Here is a 7,550-nt window from a genome sequence, read left to right as displayed (position 1 = left end):
TTAATGTAATGTGTAATCATCTGGAATACACTTCATCTTTGCGCCCCCATCAAAATCTAGTGGAAGTCTAAATTCAGTAATGTGCCCTTTGTAATTAGGCTACTAAGAAAAAGACAATGGGTGTTGGAGAGGTGGCTCAGGTTAAAAGCACTATTCTTCCAAAGGACGTGCGTTCAATTCCCAGCATCTAAATGGCAACTCGCATCTGTCTGTAACGCCGGTTCCAAAGGAATCAACACTACGCACACACACATACACACAGGCAAAACACCAGTGTGCATAAAGTAAAAATGAATTATTTAATATAAAAATATAATGAGCCTGAGAACATTACAAATCACTTTCAAGTGAGTCTTGCATCTGGGTGCAATTTAACTGTGAAAATTCCTGTCCTTGCATCTCTCCTAGAATGTACTGTGGAAATTTAGGTACCCAAACACTTAGGGTTACAATAAATCTTTGTAAATGTTCCATTGAGAGGATGGAAACTGTAGCAAAAGGAGTGCTGAAAATGCAGAAGCTGCTTATGTCCATAGAATACCTGTTGATAATGTGTCCCCATAATTTCCTGGAAAGAACATGGGATTTCAAGATATGTTACTCTTCTACCATACATGATACACATGTCTCTAAAGAGTTTTCTCTGACTAAAAGCTATTTAAAATATTCTATAAAGTTCATTCCTCATTTAAGCCCTTTGGTCCTTACCCTCTTCTTTATTTAATTAATATATATTACTTGTACAAAGTAATGGGTTTTATTGTGGTAGTTCCACATTAGTATATATTTCTATCATAGTCCATGCTAATTTACTCTTTCATTGCTTTGGAATGTCTCTGTATTCTGTTCTTAATTCTTGACCCATTTTTAACTTTCAGATTTTGAATAAAATATTTTCTTCATGGCAGGGGGAGCTTCACCAGCATGACTAGAGGGCCCGGCCCCTGGAAGAAGCCTCACAAGCACGGTTGAAAGGCCAGGCTACCAAGAAAAGCATCAGCAGTGCGGCAGGTGGACCAGATCACCAGGAGAAGCCTCAGAGCAATGGATGGGCCAAGCTATGGAAAGAAGCCTCAACAATGCACTGGGAAGACAATAGCAGTGGCCTCCAGAAATTACCTGAACACCAGAGCCTCAACCTTAGCCCCACCTACACCTGGAGGAGCAACGATTGGAGCCTTAGTCATGCCTGCACCAGGAGGAGTGAACATCTGAGTCTTGGGCCCATAGGACCTGGGAGAATGATCACTGAAGGTGCTGTTCTGCTTACACCTGAAAGAGCATTCAAGAAAGCCACACCCTCCAACTACACCACGTGGAGAATAAGGGAACACTCTGAAACACAGGCTCTACCTATGCTGGTTGGAGGAAGAGATGGATAGACAACAGGGTAATAATACACTCGACATCATAAAGAACAATATAGCACCAACTGAAACCAGTGGTTCTATAACAGCAAGACTTGAACATCTCAACACAGATGAAGCAGAAGAAAAGAACCTTTAAAATGACTTTATGAAAATTATTTAGGCCCTTAAAGGGGAAATAAAAAATTCCCTTAAAGAAGGACAAACAAACAAAAATGGAAGAAATCAACAAATCCCTTAAAGAAAACAAAAGAAAGCACTCAAACAGGTGAAAGAAAAGACCAAATCTAAAAATAATAGGAATTGATTGAAGAAGAAATCCAGCTCAAAGGCACAGAAAATATATTCAACAAAATCATAGAGGTAAACTTTCTCAACCTAAAGAAGGGCATGCAAGAAACTTACAGAATGAACCAAAAAAAAAAAATCCTCCCCTTACCACACAATAATCAAACCACTAAACATACAGAATAAATAAAAAATATGAAGAGCTGCAAAGAAAAAAGAGCAAGTAACATATTAAGGCAAACTTATCAGAGTTACACCTGATTTCTCAAAGGCAAACATGAAAATCAGAAGGTCCTAGATAGACACTCTGAAGACACTAAGAGACCATGGGTGCAGCCAAGATGATTATACCCAGTAAATCTTTCAGTCAACATCGACGGAGAAAGCAAGATATCCCATGGGGGAAAAAAACAGATTTAAACAATATGTATCAACAAATCAAACCATTCAGAAAGTACTAGAAAGAAAATTCCAACCCAAAAATATTAGCTACACCCACAAAAACACAGGCAATAGATAATCCCACACCAGCATATCCAAAAGAAAAGAAAAACACAAACGTTAGCAACAACAGCAAAAACAAAAATAGCAGGAACTAGCAATTACTGGTCATTAATATCCCTTAATATCACTGAACTCAATTTGCCTATAAAAAGAATGGATACAAAAACAGAATCCATGCTTCTGCTGCATATAAGAAGCATACCTCAACTACAAAGACAGACATTACCTCAGAGTGAAGGGTTGGGAAAGATTCTCCAATCAAATGTATCTAAGAAACAAGCTGGGGTAACTTACTAATATCAAATAAAATAGACTTCAAGTTAAATCCATCAAAAGAGATGAATTTATATTGATTTATATTGCAGAAGAGAAAGGGAGTAAAAAAAATCTCTTCAGGGGTCATCCTTGTTTGTCACCAAATACTTTTTTCCACTTTTACCTACCATTTGATCTCTATATACATCACACAGAGGTTAACCTGGGAGTTCTGCGGCACCAAACACTGGATGTTCCCTGCAAATCTGCTCCTTTAATCATGGACATTTTGAATTTTCCCCTCAGAAACCTTGCAGTAATTTCAAGTTTGACCACACTGATTACCTATCTCACCCAACACAGCTTCATTAATGGTGCTTTCACTATTTATCAACATCAGTCATGCATGACACAGGAACATCCTATGATCACCCAAAAGAATTTTCCATTTCATTTTAAATGTTTCTAGCAGATACCCTACTTCTAAGAGATTACTGTAGGAGTTGGATGATATATACAATCTCAAAAAAATGTAAGAATTGAAAAATCACCAAATATGGCAGCATCTTAGTAAACTATAAGCACCACTGTATTATAAGATAGCCCTTATCTTCAGCTTATTTTTAAGATATTAGTTTTTACCTTTAGTTTAAGAAAACTCTTTTGGAATTTTTTTTCTTGTATTCAAGAAAAGATTCTCTCTCTCTCTCTCTCTCTATATATATATATATATATATATATATATATATATATATATCTGTGTGTGTGTTACTGAGTTTTAACCTGAGCTTTGTACATGTTAGCTAGTTGCTCTAACACAGAATGATTCCCTAACCCCAATTTTTTCCTCTTTTCTTTAAAAATGTTTATTCCTTATCCAGTATACCCTGATTATAGTTCCCATGCCATGCCTCAAATACCCCTCAATTCTAGCTCTCTTTTTCTCCCTCTATTTCCTCCCTCAATCCCATCTTGCCTCCCAATCACTACCTAATCCTCCCTGTCCCATGCCTCCTGCCCCTTGTCCACCCACAAAATCTATTCTATATCCCCCTTCCAGGGAGATCCATATGTCCAGCCTAGGTCCTTCCTCTATATATAACCTCTCTGGGTATATGAGTTATAGCTTGGTTATTATTTATTTAAGGCAATACTATTTTAACAGATATAGTTTCCAGGTGAATATCATTGACATCCTCCATTTATACCTCAGACTTTATGACTGTGGCAACTCACACAGCCATCACTATTATATTCATGTACATTTGTCCCTATTCTTTACACCACTGACTTTATGACTGTGGTTTCCCACATAAGCATCATTATTATATTAATGTGCATCAAAAGCTATTGCTACTTTTTGACTATCAAATATACAACCAGTCCAGTGTTGTTTGATATCTCACAAAAGTTATCTAAAACATAAAAGCAGGGCTGGAGATACAGCACAGTGGTTATGAATGCATACTGCTTTTGCAAATGTTCCCAGCAGACATGTTCAGTGGCCCACAATTATCTGTATCTCTGGATTCAGGGTACCTAATCTCTCTGGTCTCCATGGGTACTTGCATTCATGTGCATGTACCAACATGCACACACACACACACACACAAACACACACACACACACACGATCACACTTAAAAAAAGTATTTTAAAAAATTATAAATGTTAAGGATCATTCTCAGTGAAAAATACCATCCCTTGAGAATGTTGTCATTGCCTCACTAGGTTCTAATTAAGGCTGTAGTATGGGTTAATAAAATGCCATGATCAAGCAGGCCCAAGCCAGGGACTTCCATGGGACTGGGCCCAGGCCAGCAACCTCTACAGGCTCAGGCCCGAGGCAAGGACACCCAATGGAGCAGGCCCAAGCCAGCAATTTCCACCAGAGCAGGCCCAAGCCAGTGACCTTCATATGAACAGAACGAAGCAGGTATCATCCGCAGAAGCAGGCCTGAGCCAGCGACCTGCAACAGAGCAGGCCCAAGGCAGCTACTTCTACCAGAGCAGGTACTGTAATCTGCTGGCCTGATCTGTCACCTAGGTACCCTGTCCCTTTAAGAGACAAGCTGTGCCTACTCCCAACCTCCCCACTTCCAACAAGGCAAGCAGATCTCCTACCACCTTCCTAGCCTGCTCTCTCTCTCTCCTCTCTCTTCTTTCTCTGTTCCCTCTTCTCTATCTCCTCTTCTCCCCTTCCCTTACTCTTATAACCGTTCCTAATACCCACTAATTAAACTATACCCAAGCTTTCTCTGCATGGTGTATCTGTTTCCCACCCACCATTGTCTCCCACCCACCTCAGGTGACATGCATCATCCCTCGTGGGACCCGCCAGGGATCACCCTGCTTTATAATTGATAACATTGATGCTATGAACACAGCAGGCTATCCCTTACAGCTGAGGACTGCTAGGGATCCTGTAACTTCTAACCCTTCTTCGATACAGTCACTTCTCCAACAACAAATCTCGGTAATTCTACACCAACATCAAACGGTAGGTTCCTCCCACATATCCGTCCATGCCTCCATGAGTGTGCAATCACTTGGCAATGGTTTTCCCCATGTAAAAACTGCCCAGTACTGGTCAACCACTCACCTATCTGGCTTAAAGTCCCTCACTTTGGCCCCCAACACCACATGTGGACTTAGAGGTTTGGTTTGTGCCCACCCATTCTCAGGGCCCCTGGACTTTGTGAGTGATGGCCCAAAGCCAACTTGAGCCATGGGTCCATGTTGAACTTCCGAGAAGCTGGATATTCCTGCCTTACTCATGGAGACTGTGCCAATTCCCCTCCTCAGATATCAACCTACATAGCTGCCTATCATCAGTTTACATGCTACCAGTGATTGTTAGTTGGAAATACAGCCTGTTTTTTCTGTGTTTGTCTATCTGTTTTTCATTCCTGGTGGGTAATCACACCCATGCTAAACTGTCCCGCCACTGCTGGGCCCTGCTCTGTCTCATGAGCTTGGCTCCAGCTCGCTGTTTGGCAGCTTAAGGGGCACACTGTCCTGCCAGTGCCCTCCCCCACGTGCTGCCTCTCACTGCATCAGCAGAATCCTTCTCTCTTCCATCTATGGAGATCTGTTGCAAGGAGGGGACTGCTTGTTCATCCCAATGTGTAGCTCCAGCCTATACCAGTGGCTAAAAAACCACAAGCAAGTAGCATTTTTGGGGAATTAGTACTCCAAACCTTTAAAATGTAACATGATTAGAAAAAAAAAAGAGACAAATATTGGGGTTCAACATGAAAATCAGAAAAGCAAAGCAATCAAGTCACTAGGGAGTTCTTATCTCTTGGAAATCTTCAGACTGCAAAGAGAGTTCTTTAATATCTCATCCTGCCTTATATTCCTCTCTAGGTCTGAGATTAAAGGCGTGCACCACCACTGCTTGGCTAACTAGTGTGAGTGCTGGGATTCAAGGTGTGTGCCACCAGTGCCTGGCCTGTATGGCTGACCAGTGTGGCTGTTTTGCATTCTGTACTTCAAGCTAGCTTTATTTCTTAAAATACAAATAAAGTGTCACTACCGTGGTGTTTTGTCTTTTCCTCCCTTTCAAGTGTGAAAATGTCTTTTCACATAGCTCTTGAAAGTATGCATTTTCATCGACTTTAGAAAAATTAACAGTCATATTCTCTGTAGAATTATTTTCATGAGATGTATCTAAAGTGGGATCTAAAAATGCAGTAAACAGTGTATATACATTGGCCATCCTATAGAATGGCTAAAAAAAACATATTGGAACAATAGAATTAATAGTCTTTCTTTTAAGACTAAATAATGAAAAAAAAACTGAATGATGGGAATTTAGTGTTGAAAATCATGACTCCAATAAGGGAAAGCAATGTTACAACAGAACTAGCATGAAAAGCAACAGCAAAACAAAGAGAAATTCCTGGAATCTTATCAGCTCCAACAACAAAAACTGATTGAAATATCATAGTACTACTTCAATAATATTTCTCACCACGTACGCTTACACTTCTCCCAGTTAAGAGAAACTGAAAAAAAAATACATATTATACTCTTCTTCATACTGAATGGGTAACTAAATATTGATTGGGTAGTAATTGCTACTGCATCTTTTACTTTTTAAGTTTATTTTTAGGGAAGTCTTTTTTGTCTTTTTTTTATTTAAATTTATTTATTTATTAAGGATTTCTGCCTCCTCCCCACAACCGCTTCCCATTTCCCTCCCCCTCCCCCGATCAAGTCCCCCTCCCTCATCTGCTCGAAGAGCAATCAGGGTTCCCTGACCTGTGGGAAGCCCAAGGACTGCCCACCTCTATCCAGGTCTCGTAAGGTGAGCATCCAAACTGCCTAGGCTCCCACAAAGCCAGTACGTGCAGTAGGATCAAAAACCCACTGCAATTGTTCTTGAATTCTCAGTATTCCTCATTGTCCGCTATGTTCAGCTAGTCCGGATTTATCCCATGCTTTTTCAGACCTATGCCAGCTGGCCTTGGTGAGATCCCAATAGAACATCCCCATTGTCTTAGTGTGTGAGTGCACCCCTCGTGGTCCTGAGTTCCTTGCTCGTGCTCCGTCTCCTTCTGCTCCTGATTTAGGGAAGTCTTAAATTAAAAAAAGTAGAACTTTAAATATTATAATAAGTAGTAATAAGTAGGAAGAATTGGTGAACATATGATGTGTGTGTTGTGTCTGTGATGTGCATATATATATATATATATATATATATATATATATACAGAGAGAGAGAGAGAGAGAGAATTACTAGCAACCAGGTTTTTAAATAGTAGACAAGTTGGTAATGTGCTTATTGTTTCAATAAGATCAGCCTGATCACACTGATTTTTCCCTTTTACTGTAATGATTGTGTTTATTCTTTGGTGGTGATGCGATTGTCAGTGTCTCCAGTAAGGGAGATAAACACTAACTACACCAGTGAGCAAAATAAAGAACAGAGTTGCAGTTCGAAGAAGATGACAGCCTCATTTTGAGGACCCGTGTGCTCTCTTGAAAGGGGCTTTTTTATAAATGTATACGGATGTTGCGAGAAGCTTAAAAGAAGAAAATTATTGCAAAAATCAGACAAGCTGTTATTACTCTACAAAGTGACAAGAATTGGTTTATCTTTTTCATCAAAGCTTGAAATTACTCTAAGAAC

This window comes from Microtus oregoni, unplaced genomic scaffold, assembly GCF_018167655.1.
Source record: "Microtus oregoni isolate MIOR12 unplaced genomic scaffold, Mior012 000087F_ref0000451, whole genome shotgun sequence".
NCBI classification, from domain to species: domain Eukaryota; kingdom Metazoa; phylum Chordata; class Mammalia; order Rodentia; family Cricetidae; genus Microtus; species Microtus oregoni.
This window is presented reverse-complemented; position numbering follows the sequence as displayed.